General features: G+C 44.1%; 1 long non-coding RNA gene and 1 other non-coding gene across 2 annotated transcripts in view; both read right to left on the reverse strand.

Annotated features, from left to right (window-relative positions):
• LOC118096098 (uncharacterized) overlaps positions 1-18,185 on the reverse strand; it is a 124,163-nt gene that overhangs the window by 85,570 nt on the left and 20,408 nt on the right. The gene's annotated exons all lie outside the window — the stretch shown is intronic.
• Positions 2,504-2,605, reverse strand: LOC118075640 (U6 spliceosomal RNA). Its single transcript, XR_004691414.2, has one exon. It is a non-coding gene; the product is annotated as a U6 spliceosomal RNA (small nuclear RNA).

Consider the following 18,185-nt stretch of genomic DNA (forward strand, 5'->3'; position numbering starts at 1 on the left):
CCAGTTGTTCCTTTTATCTCTTGATTCCCTACTTTAGCATTCCAATCCCCTGTAATGAGAAGAACATCCTTCTTTGGTGTCATTTCTAGAAGGTGTTGTAGGTCTTCATAGAATTGGTCAATTTCACTTTCTTCAGCACCGGTAGTTGGTGCATAAACTTGGATTACCGTGATGTTAAAAGGTCTGCCTTGGATTCGTATCGAGATCATTCTGTCATTTTTGAGATTGCATCCCATTACAGCTTTTGCCACTCTTTTGTTGACTATGAGGGCCACTCCATTTCTACTACAGGATTCTTGCCCACAGTAGTAGATATGATAGTCACCCGAACTGCAAACTCTTCGTGACCCCATGGACCATAGCACACCAGGCACTCCTGTCCTCCACTGCCTCCTGCAGTTTGGTCAAACTCATGTTCGTAGCTTCAAGAACACTGTCCAACCATCTCATCCTCTGTCGTCCCCTTCTCCTTTTGCCCTCCATCTTTCCCAACATCAGGGTCTTTTCCAGGGAGTCTTCTCTTCTCATGAGGTGGCCAAAGTATTGGAGCCTCAGCTTCAGGATCTGTCCTTCCCGTGAGCACTCAGGGCTGATTTCCTTCAGAATGGATAGGTTTGATCTTGCAGTCCATGGGACTCTCAAGAGTCTCCTCCAGCACCATAATTCAAAAGCATCAATTCTTTGGCGATCAGCCTTCTTTATGGCCCAGCTCTCACTTCCATACATCACTACTGGGAAAACCATAGCTTTAACTATACGGACCTTTGTTGGCAAGGTGATGTCTCTGCTTTTTAAGATGCTGTCTATGTTTGTCATTGCTTTTCTCCCAAGAAGCAGGCGTCTTTTACTTTCGTGACTGCTGTCACCATCTGCAGTGATCATGGAACCCAAGAAAGTAAAATCTCTCACTGCCTCCATTTCTTCCCCTTCTATTTGCCAGGAGGTGATGGGACCAGTGGCCATGATCTTAGTTTTTTTGATGTTGAGCTTTTTTTAATGTTTTGCTTTTAGGAAAGCACATTGAGGGAAATGTGCAGGATGGAATGGTGAACAAAAATATGTATAACCACTGTGGAAGCAAATCGGGATGAATTTGGGATGAATGCTCATTGTCATATAACCTTACCTCAAATAAATCAAGACAAATGCTCAATAAAGACCTGCCATAACCTAACCCCTATGTAAGTTTTGTACATGGCAGCTCATAGAATATTTGACTATGACCTGGGCGACCAGGGTTCAAATCCCCCACTCAGACACAAAACTCACTGGGAGATCTTGGGCCAGTCTCTCAGCCTAGCCTACCTCACATGGTCGTTTTGGGGATTAAATGGGGTGGGGGAGAACCATGTAGGTCGCCTTGAGCTGTTTAGAGGATTGGTGGGATAGAACTATAATGAAACGAACAAATAAACAGGTCATCTGTAGGAGCCCACAGTCAACTATTCTCCTAGCTTCAGAGCTAAGAGAATAAGCAGAAATAAGACTCTTGCCCACTGCCTACAGACCTTGAAATTCACGCCAGAAACTCATGGTCTGGAACCAATAGGTGGCTCTTGCAGTACCAAATAACACACATTTGCAGCAGAAACAAGGCAATGAAGCATATTGTGCTAGTTTGGTGTTTGTAGAAGAGAGAGAGAGTTGCTGCAACATTTTGGTTATTCTGCAATTGATGTAATATGCAGCCTCAAGTGGAAGTTGAGTAGCCACCAGTTATGCAACACTACATTCCTATTACATTTCCTGTCTTGCTTTCTAATAAAAGCTGGTGTGTTTGGGTGTGTGTGCCCAGGGCGGCAGCATTGTAGTCATCTCCCAACACTAACATAGAAAGTTGGTAATTCTGTAAGTCTGGTTATAGTTCCATGAAGCTAGCAAGAGATGACTACGTTAGGCCAACCTTGTTTATGATGCTAGAAGCAGAATTCTGAAGCGTCAATATAAGATGCACCACAATAAATAAATAAATTTTGTGGCAGGTTGATGCTTGCCTGCTACCTTATGATGCCACAATACTTTAAAAAATAAAATAAGAGGAGGAGGAGGAGGAGGAGGAGGAGGAGGAGGAGGAGGAGGAGGAGGAGGAAATCGTCAGAGAACCTACTCCTAATGCGTTCTACAACCCAACATCCCCCTGGATGCTATTCAAACAAACATTGTTCCTCCCTACAATGGCTGTCTATGGGCAATTTTCCTGCTAAGTCAACAATGCCTTCCATCCTTCCGTTGTTTGCATTTCAATGGAGCAGCTACACACAGACAGGCAGAGACACAGGATCAGGCAATTTGAGAAGCACTGTAAAAATGTAAATAGGGCATAATGTAGCTATTTATACACAAGCAAATATGTCTCATTGCTCAGAATCTGACTGCTGCTATCTGCTATCTAAGGCAACCAACGTTTATTTCATCCACAAAAATCCTTCACAGATTATTTTTGTCTCCAGCATCAACAATTCTTTGTGGGGTTTGGTTTTTTTGTGATAGTTTTCCTTTGGTTAAAAATATGGAATGCTTCGTGAATTTTCGGGTTCTCCTTGCACAGGGGCCATGCTAATCGCTGTATCGTTCCAATTTTAGAATATGTGCTGTTTATAAATATCCATAAGAATTATACAGTACATTCGGCTTCACATATCTAAGATGAAACGTACGTGTGTGCGTGTTCAGTATTATTACTCTAGACAAATATCATGCCATATTTAAAATTTCATATTGGCAAAGTTTTGAGCTCCCCCACCCCTTCCCCCCCCTTTTTGGCCAAAGTAGTTGAGGGTTTGGGGGGGGGTTGAGCTAATTTTTAAAGAAGTTTGCCCAAATCTACACTTCTGATATGGGTTGCCACAAGTCCGCATGTTCCAGGGCATTAAAGCCACAGTGTCCAGGAAATTCCGGACATATGGCAACCCTACATGCAGAGGTCAGCATGATCAGGGTTAATGGATGATGGGAATAGTAGTCCAAAACATCTACAGCATTGGTTTTCAAGTGGTGGGTCACAGCCTGATCTAAAGGTGGGTCACAGCAGCAACACAGCCATCATACAAATGTATGGTTAAAACAAATAGCCCCCCAACTGCCCATGTAGGCTAATGGTCTGACCTCAGTGGGAAAAGATTGAGGATAACTGATTTAGAGGGCAAAAAGTTTTTTTTCTGTTTGGGGGGGATATAACATTTTCCCAGTTATAAACCTGTAAAAGGTGGGGGACATGCCATGCTCCTTCTGGGGTAGTTTGCCCACCACAGCCAGTGTGATGTAGTGGTTAAGAGTGGTGGACTTGTAATCTGGTGAACCGGGTTTGGGTCTCCGCTCCTCCACATGCAGCTGCTGGGTGACCTTGGGCTAGTCACACTTCTCTGAAGTCTCTCAGCCTCACTCACCTCACAGAGTGTTTGTTGTGGGGGAAGGGAAAGGAGAATGTTAGCCACTTTGAGACTCCTTAGGGTAGTGATAAAGCGGGATATCAAATCCAAACTACTACTCCTCCTCCTCCTCCACCACCACCTCCTCCTCCACCTCTTCTTCTTCTTCTTCTTCTTCTTCTTCTTCTTCTTCTTCTTCTTCGGTCCCCACCCTGCACTCAGTTCTCACCTGTGGCTCCTAGAAGCTATCAGCTTGTGACAGCGGCCACAATCCTGGAAACGGCTTTGACTGCCCAACTAAACCAGGTGAGGGTAGCCAATGGGTTACAAGTCCTTGGAGATTCTGCCTGCATGTGAAGACAGGCTCTGGACGATTGAGAAGATGAGGCCAATGGTGGGTCAAGAATGTGGTTTTTGCACATGCTGTAGAGGGAAGTGAGAGGCAGATGGGGCTCGTCCACCTGGAAAGGGAGCCCATCTAGGAGAAGGAAATCTCTGGTCCTAAACCTCCATTGCTTGTGGGACATCTTGGGGAGAAGAAAAGGCTAAGGAGTAAAAGCTTCACAAATCCGGAGCAGAGTCCCTGAAACAGTTGGATGGTGCCTTGTACGCCTCCTTCCAGCAACTGTTGCAGCCAAACTGGTGACAAACATATTGCTCTGCTTTCCTTTGGACCACCTCAGCGAGGCCAAGAAGGTTGTCTGGGCAGCCCAGGACCTCCATCCACACTGTCCAGGCTCAGGGGCGGATTTACTGTGAAACTAACGAAACTTAGGGGCCCCTGAAGTGACTTTAATCCACACTGCTTAAAATGTTTGGGTCTAATAGACCCAATTTGAATGAGACGACTCAAATTGATTACAATTTGTGTGTGTGTGTGTGCATATATTTCAACAATCCCAAAGTTTGAGAGCCGGTAGCACAGATGGTGTAAAGGGGTGGTGATTTGTTGTGGAAGAACCCTGCTGAAGAAAATGACAGCGGTTACCCAGAACTTGTCACTGGTTGCGAAGGGGCCCCCACGACAGTTCCAGCTTCAGGGCCCCCAAAATGTAGGTCTGTCACTGGCCAGGCTTGCGACCTGGGAGGTCACTCTGGCGCTGCTAACACAGCGGTTTGACTTCACCCCCGAAGGCACACTCCGTTGTCGCTCAAAACAGAGTGATGCCAACAAGGCCTGTAATATGCTATTGCAAGATAATGCGGCTGTTTCTCCATATGGTATTGCGGTGCTGTCTGGAATGTGGTTGCAGCAGTGTGCCGGGAATGTCACGCAAAACGGATAAGCCTTGTCGAGACTGCTAATGCAAATGATCTCAATGAGGATAAGTGTCAAAACTTGCCTTCCCTTGGTGCATATCGTATCAAGACCTTAACCCTCGGTGCTCATACTGAAAAGAGAGAGCCACGCAGGAACAGGAACTGACTAACCTGCGTTCTGGAGGAAACATGCAGCGAATTTCCAGAATTTGCTATGAGGCTGTAACTAGACTTTCCGATAAGGTGAAATTGACAAGGTCTCCCCAACCTCACTTTCTTGTGGCATGTTTACCATTTGGAGAAATCTCTCTCTCTCTCTCTCTCTCTCTCTCTCTCTCTCTCTCTCTCTCTCTCTGTGTGTGTGTGTGTGTGTGTGTGTGTGTGTGTGTGTACAGTGGTACCTCGGTTTACAAACTTAATCCGTTCCAGAAGTCCATTCTTAAACCAAAACTGAGGCATGCTTTCCCTAATGAAGCCTCCCACTGCCGGTGCCCTTCTGCCGTTCGGCTTCCGTTCTTAGACTGAGGTAAAGTTCTCAAACCGGGACACTATTTCTGGTTTTGCACAGTTTGTAAACCGAATCGTTCTTAAACTGAAAAAATTCCTTCAGTAGCACCTTAAAGACCAACTAAGTTTTTATTTTGGTATGAGCTTTCGTGTGCATGCACACTTCTTCTTAAACTGGACTGTTCTTAAACCGAGGTACCACTGTATTACAAAAGTTAAAGTATATAAAATGTGTAACCGAAAATATTCCAGGTAATCAGCAGTGAAGGTCAAGTGTTGGATTTGGATAGTTGTGTCGATGAGCCTGTTTGCCTTCACTGGAAGCTGTGGGGCGGTTCATTATTTATGTTGCGTATTGCTCATAGAAAACTTGATTTCTGGACGTTATGTGTGTGTGCATTCACACATACATAATAATCGGGGCTTTTTTTCCAGCTGGAACTCTCTGGTGGCCGCCATTGCCATTCTAAGAGAACAAGGGAGGTGTTTTGGGTGAGATCAGGCACCTCTTTTTCTAGAAAAAATAGCACTGGTAATAATAATATTTATATCCCACCTTTCCTCCCAAAGGATCCCAGGGCTCCTTTTTAGTAAAGCGGAGGAACTACTTAGTGGGGTTAGTAGCTTTGTACAATTTGCACCATGCCCGTTTGTTCCATTTGCTAAAAAGCACACCACCCTTCCTTTTAGGGCAAACAGCGGCTAGTGTCGCCGACCAAGGCCTGAGCCTTAGGCGAAGAGGTTTCCTTCGTATGCCGCTGCTGTCAACGTGGGACCAAAAAGGAAAAAAAACCCTAGATGAAGGATAATGTCTGAGGGGAGAGGGTGGCGGGAGGGAATAAATAAGCCTTTTGTTTTGAAGGTTAAATAGCCAAAAATGCAGCTCAGAATGTTCCATAAAGGTTTAGCTTTCAGCAACACACAGCGGAGACAAAGCTGATTCCTCCTCTTTCGCTGGCCCCGTGACCTCCGAGTTTTATATGGCATTGCCTGGGAAGTCAGGGCCGCCTCTGTCTAGGGCTTTCCCAGGACATTCAGAGCTTTCCTCCTCTGGGCTTGCTTGAGTGGGGAGCAGCAGGGAGGGAGAGTTTTCGCCTCCGATTTAAAAATACCAGGGGGAGTTTACCGATTAATATTCATGAACAAGGAACAGTCTTCTTTTTGTTACCACGGCCTTTTCCCATGCAAGGTGGGTTCGGAGGGAGGAATACATTAACACACACACACCCTTACTGACACAAAACTAACCACCTCTAGGATTACCAAATGGCAAGAGCCAGAGCTCAACACAAGTGGTAAATATTTAACAGGCAAAGAGCTTGCTTCCTTTGCCCTCCCCTCGCCCCAATCTCCTTGCTTCCTTCTAATTTGCCGTATATATTAATCTCATTACTTCGTCTTTAAACAACGGGGCTGTGTTTTCCAAAATACCCGGGCTTCACAGCAACTCTGGATATAGGAAGGGTGGTGTGTACACGTACACACACACACACACACACACACACACACACAGAGAGAGAGAGAGAGAGAGAGAGAGAGAGAGAGAGAGAGAGAGAGAGAGAACCTTTGCGCTAGTAGCAGTTCTTTGCATTGTTTGGGGGGTGGTTGTTTTTTAAATCATGACGGTACATTCCCCGTTGTAGCTAGGGAACAAGGATACCTCCGTTTGCCCCGAGACAAAACTTGAGGCGATGATCTTTAACCGTGATGTAAATCAGGACTTTCTATCTTTAGCTTGGGGGGGGGGGCAGCAGGGGAATCCTAAATCAGGATAAAATACGGGTGGCAGCTGAATGAATAAAAGCCAAGGTTTTCAAAAGTGACAACTTTGGGGACACGCAGCTCCAAGAGGCTTCTTGCATCTGATTTTCAGAGACGTCAAAAGGGCTCGCGGATGGGAGAGCGCGGTGCGGATCAGTTCGAGGGTTGGAGACAGTTGAAGTTCTCAAGCTGTCATCTCGCTTCTCTGTGGCCAAGATGTGTGACAAACCCGATCTCTCCAAAGTGGAGAAGTTTGATAAGAAGAAGCTCAAGAAAACCAACATGGAGGAGAAGAACAAACTTCCTTCCCAGGAGACCATAGAACCAGGGCCGGCTCTAGGGGTAGGCTGGGTGGCGCGGGGCGCCAGGGCGCCGGGCTGGCGCGGAAGACATGCTGCACACTGCGCCCGCCCACCAGGGCGGGGGCACCGGAGCGATCTCCGCACCACGGCGCCAGGGCACCCGACATGCTTGAGACAGCCCTGCATAGAACAGGAGAAGGAGTTTGCGAAGTGCTCATAGAGAAGGCCTCTCCACATGGAAACATCCACGTTCTTCCTCTCTTTTTTTTTAAATTAAGCAAGGTGTTTTTGTAATATGATGATGATGATGATAATAATAATAATAATAATAATAATAATAATAATAATAATAATAATACAGTGGAACCTCGGTTTATGAACACCTCGGTTTATGAATTTTCAGTTTATGAACGCCGCGGACCCATCTGGAACGGATTAATTCACTTTCCATTACTTTTAATGGGAAAGTTCGCTTCAGTTTATGAACGCTTCAGTTTATGAACAGACTTCCGGAACCAATTACACCCATGTTTCAGTTTATAAACGCTTCAGTTTAAGTACTCCGCGGACCCGTCTGGAACGGATTAATCCACTTTCCATTACTTTCAATGGGAAAGTTCGCTTCAGTTTATGAACGGTTACTCCGCGGACCGTCTGGAACGGATTAATCCACTTTCCATTACTTTCAATGGGAAAGTTCGCTTCAGTTTATGAATGCTTCAGTTTATGAACAAACTTCCGGAACCAATTGTGTTCATAAACCGAGGTACCACAATAATAATAATAATAATAATAATAATAATAATAATAATAATAATAATTTATTTATACCCCGCCCATCTGGCCGGGTTCCCCCAGCCACTCTGGGCGGCTTCCAAAAAAACATTAAAATACAGAAATCCATCAAACATTAAAAGCTTCCCTAAACAGGGCTGCCTTAAGATGCCTTCTAAAGGTCTGGTAATTGTTGTTCTCTTTGACCTCTGGTGGGAGGGCATTCCACAGGGCGGGTGCCACTACCGAGAAGGCCCTCTGCCTGGTTCCCTGTAACTTAGCTTCTCGTAGCGAGGGAACTGCCAGAAGGCCCTCGGTGCTGGACCTCAGTGTCCGGGCAGAACGATATACTGGACCAAGGCCGTTGTCTGTTGTGTATATTGAGCAATGCAGCCTCCTCTTTAGCTGCTTCTGGGGAGGGGGCCTGAAGACCCGCCCCCTCCCCATCTCTTCCTGGGCCACTTCCTGTTTTGGGGCTGCCAAAGGGGTGGGTGAACGATGCCAAGAAAGAAAATGGTTCTGGGGCTCCCCCGCAAATCCCTCTCCTTCCTCTCCCCACAGCCAGCGGCTCCGCCAGCTGAGCGCCACAAAGTGTACACTGCCTCAAACCTCTTTCAGCAGCTTTCCTCGATTTGTTTTTCCTACAAATGAAATGGAGAAATACCTATGAAAAAGAAACGAACACAAACTCCTTAAAAAGGGGGGGGGCTCACAGATTTTGCTTTAACTCTCTGTACCAGTGGTTCCCAACAGGTGGTCCGGGGACCCCCAGGGGTCCGCGAGCTATGCCAGAGGGGTCCTCAAGATCCTATTAGAATAAAAAATATATTAACTATATTTCGTATGATAACAGATTTTTTGTTTTGGCCGCTTCCTGCATGAGCAGAGTCTAGCGCAAAACTAGAATTAGATAGAGGCAGTAGTTCTGCTGTATGCCGCAAGGACTACAAGAAACTTGGAGATAAGGCAATGAAAAAGATCCTTCCATTTGCAACCACATATCGGTGTGAGCAAGCATTTTCTTCCATGTGTTTCATGAAAAACAAATATAGGAATCGGCTCGACATGCGGTCGGATTTCAGAGTGAAAGTTTCAAGTTTGGAACCTAATATTTCAGAAATAATGGACTCAAAGGACAGATTTAACTCATCTCATTAAGAACTGAAAATTAAAACTAACTGTATACTGATGGAGTACTCTGTTGTAACTGTAAAAAACGTATAAATATAAAATATAAAAAGACTCTTAATTTGGCTCTCACTTTTTAATTTTAGGATTAGGAATTAATGGGGGTCCTTGTCACAATGGCAGCTCGATGAGGGGTCCTCGAGAAATTTTTGTTGGGAACCCCTGCTCTGTACATAGTGCTTAGTACCTCTGAAGGGAAGTCAGATCGGGATTTCAAAACAGTGACATTCAGAAAGCAGTAAAGACTATTTGTTTTAACCCTTGAGGCTGTGTAGGAGTTTTTGAATGAGATGCATCGTGACGTTCAGTTTAATTGGAGGGGTAAAAAGGTAAAAGGGACCCCTGACCATTAGGTCCAGTCGTGACCGACTCTGGGGTTGCGCGCTCATCTCGCATTATTGGCCGAGGGAGCCGGCGTATAGCTTCCAGGTCATGTGGCCAGCATGACAAAGCCGATTCTGGTGAACCAGAGCAGCACATGGAAACGCCGTTTACCTTCCCGCTGTATCGGTTCCTATTTATCTACTTGCATTTTGACGTGCTTTCGAACTGCTAGGTTGGCAGGAGCTGGGACCAAGCAACGGGAGCTCACCTCGTCACAGGGATTTGAACCGCCGACCTTCTGATCAGCAAGCCCTAGGCTCAGTGGTTTAACCACAGCGCCACCTGGGTCCCTAATTGGAGGGGTACATTTTGTTTATTCGGGACACCTCAGTTCGCACTCTGTGTATTCTCATGTTCACCCCAACTTCGGCAGAGAATTCCCAAGAAAAGAGGACCACACTACAAATTTAGAAATAACACATGGTGCACCCTTATCTTTGCAGATATCACAGAAGCCTTTGCAAATCTGAATGCTCTCCTTGATCCTTTGACCCATGGGTAGGTAAACTAAGGCCTGGGGGCCGAATCCGGCCCAATCGCCTTCTAAATCCGGCCCACGGACAGTCTTGGAATCAGCATATTTTTACATGAGTAGAATGTGTCCTTTTATTTAAAATGCATCTCTGGGCAATTTGTGGGGCATAGGAGTTTGTTCATCCCCCCCCCCAATATAGTCCTGCCCCCACAAGGTCTGAGGGACACTGGACCGGCCCACAGCTGAAAAAGTTTGCTGACCCCTGACCCATCACATGCAACAGAAAAGTAGCATATCAGGGAATAGGACTCTGATCTAGACTTCTCTGCTGCTTGTATTCTGCATGCAGGGAGCCTGGGGTGTGCAGCAGTAATATCCACCACAATACTTTTCCCCTGCTGCAATCTAAATTGGCACTGTCTGGGAAGATTTGTCTGCTACAGTCCGTTGCAGGAAACTGCCACCTCCAAAGGGCTATGAGCAAAGTTCAGGCAGGCTACTTCCGGCCACCCAAATGAATTTTCCTCACTATGAAGCAGATTTGTTAAATCGAGGGTATGAGGCCGGGGAGCATGTTCTGTTTCCCAGCTCAAAGCCTGGTCAGCAATCCCCTCTCCAGATATTTGCTTCCTTCCAATATACCAGGTGTGGGGAACTTCTGGTCCTCTGGATGTTGCTGAACTACAACTCTCATCAGTCTCACCAAGCATGACCAATGATTAGGCATGATGAGAGTTGAAGTTCATCTGGAGGACCAAAAGTTCTCCACACCTCTTCTAAACAACCACAGTCATATAGTGGATATCACATTAAATCCAGCTTTATTACCTAGGAAGGACAGGCAGTCTACCTGCCTCCCATACTGGAAACACTATCCTACATTCCATTTAGAAATTCATTTAACATTTTGGGGATTTCTTTTAAGTCGATTACATTTACCCTGATACTTGATCATCACCACTTCAGGGAGAATGTTTTGGAGTTGGAGAAGTTCAGTTCCCCTTAAAGGCACGAATAATATTGGACCTGCTCGTCTCACAGGATTGTTGTCAGGAAAAAATGGGGGACTGAGGTCACTGAGAAAACAGTGCAATACAAATGATTCAAGTCTATATTGAAAAAGTTATTTCCCATATGCAAAGACCACAGCGGGGTTTGAAGTGTAAGAAAATAGCAGGATATATTAAGAAACAGGCTGGAGAGGATAAAATTAGGTAAGACAGAACCTTAAAATGAATTGCAATGTAATTTGAGTTAGAAACATCAATATTGGGTGAGTGGAAAGTCACTAGTTTTGTTGAACTGGAATATAATAGTTGCGTAACAAATGTAACAAATGTAACTTTCTCTATGGAAAAAAGAATAAAATATTTTTATTTGTTTTTAAAGAAAACAGTGTAGTACAAATGTTATTAATGGATAAATAAAAACCAGTGTACAGTGGTACCTTGGTTCTCAAGCAGCTTAGTTGTTGAACAATTCAGCTTCCGAACGCCGGAAACCCGGAAGTAAGTGTTCCGATTTGTAAACATTTTTCGGAAGCCACACCTCCAACACGTCTTCCACTTGAGTGCAGGGAGCTCCTGCAGCCAATCGGAAGCCACGCCTTGGTTTCTGAACGGTTTCAGGAGTCGAATGGACTCCCGGAATGGATTAAGTTCGAGAACCAAGGTACCGCTGTATAACTGAAAGCAACTTACTTTGTTTCATAAACTTCCAGAGAAGTGAGTTGCATGATCCAGAATACAGGTTTTATGCCAGAGATTTGGCCCATTCCTATGACCATTGTTTGTTTTAACTGAAGCATCTAATTAATTACCCAATAGTTCAATGGCCCTTTAAAGAAGGGAGCAAGTTGTGTGTACTTACCCATTTCCCTATCATTTCTGTTCCATATTTCAGAAGACCAGCCCCCACTCTGACCAGTTAAAAGAACTAGGAGGGGCAGAAGTTCTGCAGATTGGCACAGGTCACTGGGAGCTGTGAGAAGGCAGCCTGTGTCCTGGTGGCCTTTGGCAGGCCACCAGTCTTGGACAAATGTCCCATGTATCCAATGGCCAGCTCCATTTCTCTCAACTGCCCACCTTTTTGAGAAGACTGTGGCCAGTCCAGCACTTTTTCAAGATACATTTTCATGAGCTATGCATGAACTTGATCCTATTGTGAATGCAGACCATAACCTTTCTTTAAACAGGTAGGCCAAGAAAGTTATATCTTTCTGCCTTTAGGGACCAGTTTCCGAGTACAGAGGGCTTACCTTGAAAATGTTTTCCATACTGTTTGATGTTGTGGAGCCATCAGTGGGAATACTGAGAGCATTAGATTCCTGGGTGGTTCATTGATTTGTTCTAGTTTTACTAAATTGACTAACATCAATTCACTCAGACATTTCACTTTCCATACTGAAATGCTTATTCTGAATGCCCTTTTGAGGGACGGGGTGGGGAAAGAAGACTTGAAAGTTGAAATATATATCTGAGCTATGTGATGTGGACATGGACTTTATATTTTCATATATAAATGAATCACCAACATGTTTTGAGTAGCAGAGGGTTCAATTCCTTCTAGCTATTTAAGTTCTGTAAAAAATGGATTTTTATGTGCAAAGGATTTTTAATGATTGAGCATCTATGCATACATATTAATAAGTGCACACTGAAACTTGGAGAGAATAAAAACTGCCAAGAGACTTCAAGAGTAAGAAGATCCATAATGAGTCATCTGTTTCTAATTACTCAAATAACAACAATGGAATAATTAAATGCCCATGGTGACATGGTGACCAGCTAAAGTTTTCTCTCTCCATCCAGTTCCTACAAATACTATTAGGATGAGTTACTTAGCATTTATTCCCTCATACATCCACATGCACGCACAACTTCTTACAAATTCTAAGAAAATTTAAAGATCAGTTGCTAGGAATCGCAGCTGAGAAGAGTGCTGTTGCACTCTTGCTAGCTTAATAATAATAATAATAATAATAATAATAATAATAATAATAATATTTGTACCCTGCCCATCTGACTATGTTGCCCCAGCCATTCTGGGCCGCTTCCAATAAATATAAAAGCATAATAAAACATTAAACATTAAAAACTTCCCAATACAGGGCTGTCTTCTAAAAGTTGCGCAGTTCTTGATCTCCTTGACGTCGGATGCATAGCTGCCAAGTTTTCCCTTTTCTCGCGAGGAAGCCTATTCAGCATAAGGGAAAATCCCTTTAAAAAAGGGATAACTTGGCAGCTATGATCGGATGGGAGGGCGTTCCACAGGGAGGGCGCCACTAGAGAGAAGGCCCTTTGCCTGGTTCTCTGTAACTTCACTTCTCACAGTGAGGGAATTGCCAGAAGGCAATTGGAGCTGGATCTCAGTGTCTGGGCTGAACGATGAAGGTGGAGATGCTCCTTCAGGTATACAAGCATCTTGTTTGCCACTGTGAAAACAGGATGCTGAGCTAAATGGGTCATTGGCCTGATCCAGTAGGCTCTTATGTTCTCATGTTTAATTGGCTATCTGGATTCTGTTCATTTACATATTACAAAGGGCTCCACCTGATGCAACGCAACTTTCACCAGGGACACATTGGCATGGAGATTCATAGCGCCTTTGCAGAGTCCTCAGAGGATTCTGCTGGCAATTCCTGTGAGGGTAGCAGTGCTGGGATTCATAGGAGGCCAGAAGCATCTCCATCAGTTCAGCTGAGAGACCAGCTCCACTTGGCTCCTCCCCTCCCTGAATTGTTTTCATGCCACGCATCATTAAAAGAACTATGTAACTTTAAGAACTGGTGCTTGAGGTTGCTTGTTTTTCCTCTCCCCTCCTCATCCCTTTTTCTTTTTGTGTTGTGTCTCTTAGATTGCAACCTTTGTTTCTGTTGACCTTATATAAGTCATTCTGGGAGCCATTCTGGGAGGTGGGTTTAAATGCCCTGAAATAGATTTTTAAAATAGGTTCATATGCTATACTCCCCAACATGAATCTGCTGCCTCGGGGTTTTTCAGAGTGCATTCTGAAGAGCCCTTCTGTAGGGTGTGAACTGAACTTCAGACTGAGTGATATCCCTCATAAACAGGATCAGTCAGACATTTTAGACTTCAAGTACCAGGCTTGGGGTGGGAAGAGAAAGACAGAAATTGCCAACGCCCGGAGATACAGAAATCCCTATGAAGCTGTAGGCACCTTCTCATGTTATAGTTTTACAGGCACTTTCACAAATTACCAGAAATGTTTTTAATGTAGCATGTAATGTGAGGAACACATCGGTTCACAAAATAGTGACTATTTAATTCAAACGATCTGGTTTGATGCACTCATATGTCCTTGTGAACTGACATGGCATGAAAGAAATTTGCCTAGCTGCTCTCTTGCATGTTTCGCCTCTCCCCTTCCCTAGAAAATAGAGAAGATACATCCAAGAGTGCAAAAATTTAAGTCTGCATCCATGAAGTGGATTAGTAGGATATTACACAGATGGAAGAAATGCATCTAATGAAATTGTCTCTCGTGACTACGGGCACACAGTTGGCAATACAATATTGGCACTTTCAAACTTGGATTTACAACAGTGATTAATTTTAATCTCATTTCCCAGAAACAAAATGCTGCGATCTGAGTATGGGGAGAATTCAACCGATCCGCACAGCTTTGAAAAGTTGTGTAGATCGTCTGCTGCAACTGAGGACCCAAGTAAATTAGATCGATGTTTGCCTCACTTTATTTATTAAAAAGCAGTCTGTGTGGTATATGGGCATGTGTGAATAAATTGGATTGAGACTGCAGCACTGAAGTCGTTTCTTTTTAAACCCTCTCGGGAGCCCAATGTAAACAATTCTTCAAGCATCTGCTTGCCCCATTAGGGACAATTTACAAGTAACTTGAAAAACAGCTATACAACTTCTGCTCAAAGAAAGGCTGCGGGACAGGTTTCCCCAGCTCAGAGCTCTCCAGATTGTTTCGAAGGACGACTCCAAGCAGTCCCTGTCAGTGCTGCCCAGGTCTGCTGGGAATTTATTTAATGAAATTTACATAGGGCTTCTGGGACGCGGGTGGCGCTGTGGGTTAAACCACAGAGCCTAGGGCTTGCTGATCAGAAGGTCAGCGGTTCAAATCCCCACGGCGGGGTGAACTCCCGTTGCTTGGTCCCAGCTCCTGCCAACCTAGGAGTTCAAAAGCACGTCAAAGTGAAAGTAGATAAACAGGTACCGCTTCGGCGGGAAGGTAAACGGCGTTTCCGTGCGCTGCTCTAGTTCGCCAGAAGCGGCTTAGTCATGCTGGCCACATGCCCGGAAGCTGTACGGCGGCTCCCTCAGCCAATAACGCGAGATGGGCGCCGCAACCCCAGAGTCGTCCGCGACTGGACCTAATGGTCAGGGGTACCTTTACCTTTACCTATAAAGGGCTTACCGTGAAAACACACATCTCAAAAGCAGTCAGTCTGCAAAAATAATTGTTGTCCAAAACATCTGGAAGACTCCAGGTTGGGAGGAAATGCCTTAGGGCCCTAGATAATAACTATATTTTGAAGAATAATTTTAGTTTCCTTTGAGGAAGCACCTTTTGCTGGGACTGTGTACACATTACAGTGTACTTTGGTTCCAGTGTGTTCCCACCGCTCGTGGCCGATTACACATGAGTACACATGACCTCAGCCACGACCCACATCTATCCTATCGTTTCTTGAGAAATGCCGCTGTCTGGTCCATTTCCCCTCAAACCAGCTTCCATCTGATTTGAAACCGTAAGCCACATTCACTTCTCAGTTAAGCTGAGGTATGCGCATTTGAGACAGCCATTGTGCCAGTGCGCAAACAGCTTTGCGAACAGGGTGGTTTTGTGTGTGTGTTTAGGCACGGTGAAACAAATCTGGTTGAGCGCATCAGACACACACACACACCCCTCCGAGACTTGTGTGTACAGTAATGAGAGTCGATTCACACAACTTGTGAAGACCTGCTGAGCCAATTGTTTTCAGATTGCTTGTGGTGAGCTGTAAACTGAAATTGCATTGGGCATGCTTCTAAAACCTTCCTCAAGTGGAACAATCCGTGGTTTGTCTAATTCTGATGTGGCCAAGTGTGACCTCGAGATTCCATGTGTCGAAGTTCTCCCTGCCATAAGCAGAACTTTTGCCCCATTCATTGTTCCCCTCGAACTATGAATGGCTTATTGATAGCCATATTTCCAAAAACGCATTCCTTAATTCTATAACAGTAGCTCCGGGACATATAATTTTCCGTTTTTCATTCTGGAAGTAGACAGGGATAATGCTTTAGATTTCTTTTTCTTTTACAATCGAAACTCTATCTGCTTTCTTTTCTACTTGGTGAATCGGGAAATTGTAAACGCAAGAATCTAGCTAAATGAGTTTCCAATGCAAACGCCATTTTGTAAACAAAGAACTCTTTGAAAAATGGTTGCAGGCCTCTGGATCCTTGTGATGGCCAGGAAAACTGTTTGTTTTGGGGTTGTTGTTTTTTGCTGTTCCTGGAATTCATCTAAGCCTCTCAGATAGTGTCACATGTAGCAAGAGTGTTTGTGGTGCGGAAGGAACATTTCTCTGCTGAAGAAGTCAAGCTCTTTCCTGCCAACTAACTATCAACCATGATTACTGAGAGCCTTGCTCTTAAGAAGGGATCTCTAGATTAGCATTATTGCTAATGCCTGCCCTCTGGCAGACCAAATATTAAGCAGGGGGGAGTCATCTGAGTCTTTATCAAAGCAGTTTGACTCCTAAACCAACCCATCAGCAGAGAGTTCTGTTTCTTTTTTTATAAAAAAAACCATTCTATGAGGAACTTTTAAAAACTGCACTCTTAAATCCGTTCTCAACAAAATCAACTTTGGTACAATCCTGATGTTTCCACATGGCATCAAATTTGACTACATCTTGGGTGCATTTTGAAAGGCTTGCTTTATTAACATTTATTAAGTCAATTGATACCTCTCGTAGAAAGCATTCTCATCACTGGGTTCTAAAACAGCTCCCCATTCCAGTCCCCCCTCTCCCTGTTTTGAGGGTTTTTCTTCTTCTTTTAAAAACCCATATATAATGTCTTATAGTGACCATATAGCAAACACAATTTGTTGCCTTTTTAAAAGCCCCTGAAAGAAACGTAGAGCTTGGGAATCGGAATAATTACCACTTTTGTAAAGACAAGTGTGCTCAACATTTTGTATCCTGACAGTATTCTGTTTTCCTCATTTGAACCTTGTAGCTTCTTTTAAGAGGCTGGTGGGAACAGGTTAAAGGTCACCCTTGAGCTGCCAGCAAATCGAGTGAAAAATTGTGGACAGTTCCCCTTTGCTTGGATTAAGAGCTCTATTCTTTCCCTTTGTGATGGCAATACCTTCTCTGGGAGGACTTGTTTGTAGCAAATTAGTGTTCTGACCTCTCTTTCTAATTACTTCTTCAGGTGTAACAGCAAGCCAGCTGTTGGGGAAAGAGAGAAGATGCTGCTCAGGGGTGTTCGGTTCACATAATGGCATCTGTCACTAATAGCCCCAGAATTACAAAAGGTGCCTTTTGTTTGTCCCCTTTTATTCAAAGAAGTGGGACGTCTTCTTTCCCCGAGGAAATACAAAGTGGAACTCTGTGAGTTGTATGAAAGTGACGGTGCAATATTCTGTGTGGTCCATGCTTTATGTGGTCTGCCAAATCTATACCGGTGGCTCTCAAACTCCCCCTCCACAGACCACTTGAAATAAAATGCTAATAGTTTTGTAATGATTTTATGCTCTATGATTTTTAATTGTATTCTTATTGCTGCTTACATTTCTTGCATATTGCACTTATTGCAATTTGCATTCCAGGAATTCAGATGGTAGTACACAGTAAGGTGAAATACAAAATAAAATAATAAAAGAAACCATTAAAATATAATTAAAAATCCACATGAATATTTGACACAGGCATGCCACGGACCACCGAAATGAGGCTTTGAGAACCTCTGATCTCTCTATATATTTAAATGAAACAACAACATTCAGCTCTAAATACGTGTAACGTTTTCTGGTACCTGGAATATCCTAAGAACCCAATGTACTCGAAACTATGAACATATCCAATAAGTTTCTGCTGTGTAATTCTGAAGCCAGTTAGATGAACATCTGGAAGCTTTTGGAAAGCTCAATAAAGAAAGCATGCCACACTCTGACTGCAATGCACTA

Source organism: Zootoca vivipara, chromosome 1, assembly GCF_963506605.1.
Source record: "Zootoca vivipara chromosome 1, rZooViv1.1, whole genome shotgun sequence".
NCBI classification, from domain to species: domain Eukaryota; kingdom Metazoa; phylum Chordata; class Lepidosauria; order Squamata; family Lacertidae; genus Zootoca; species Zootoca vivipara.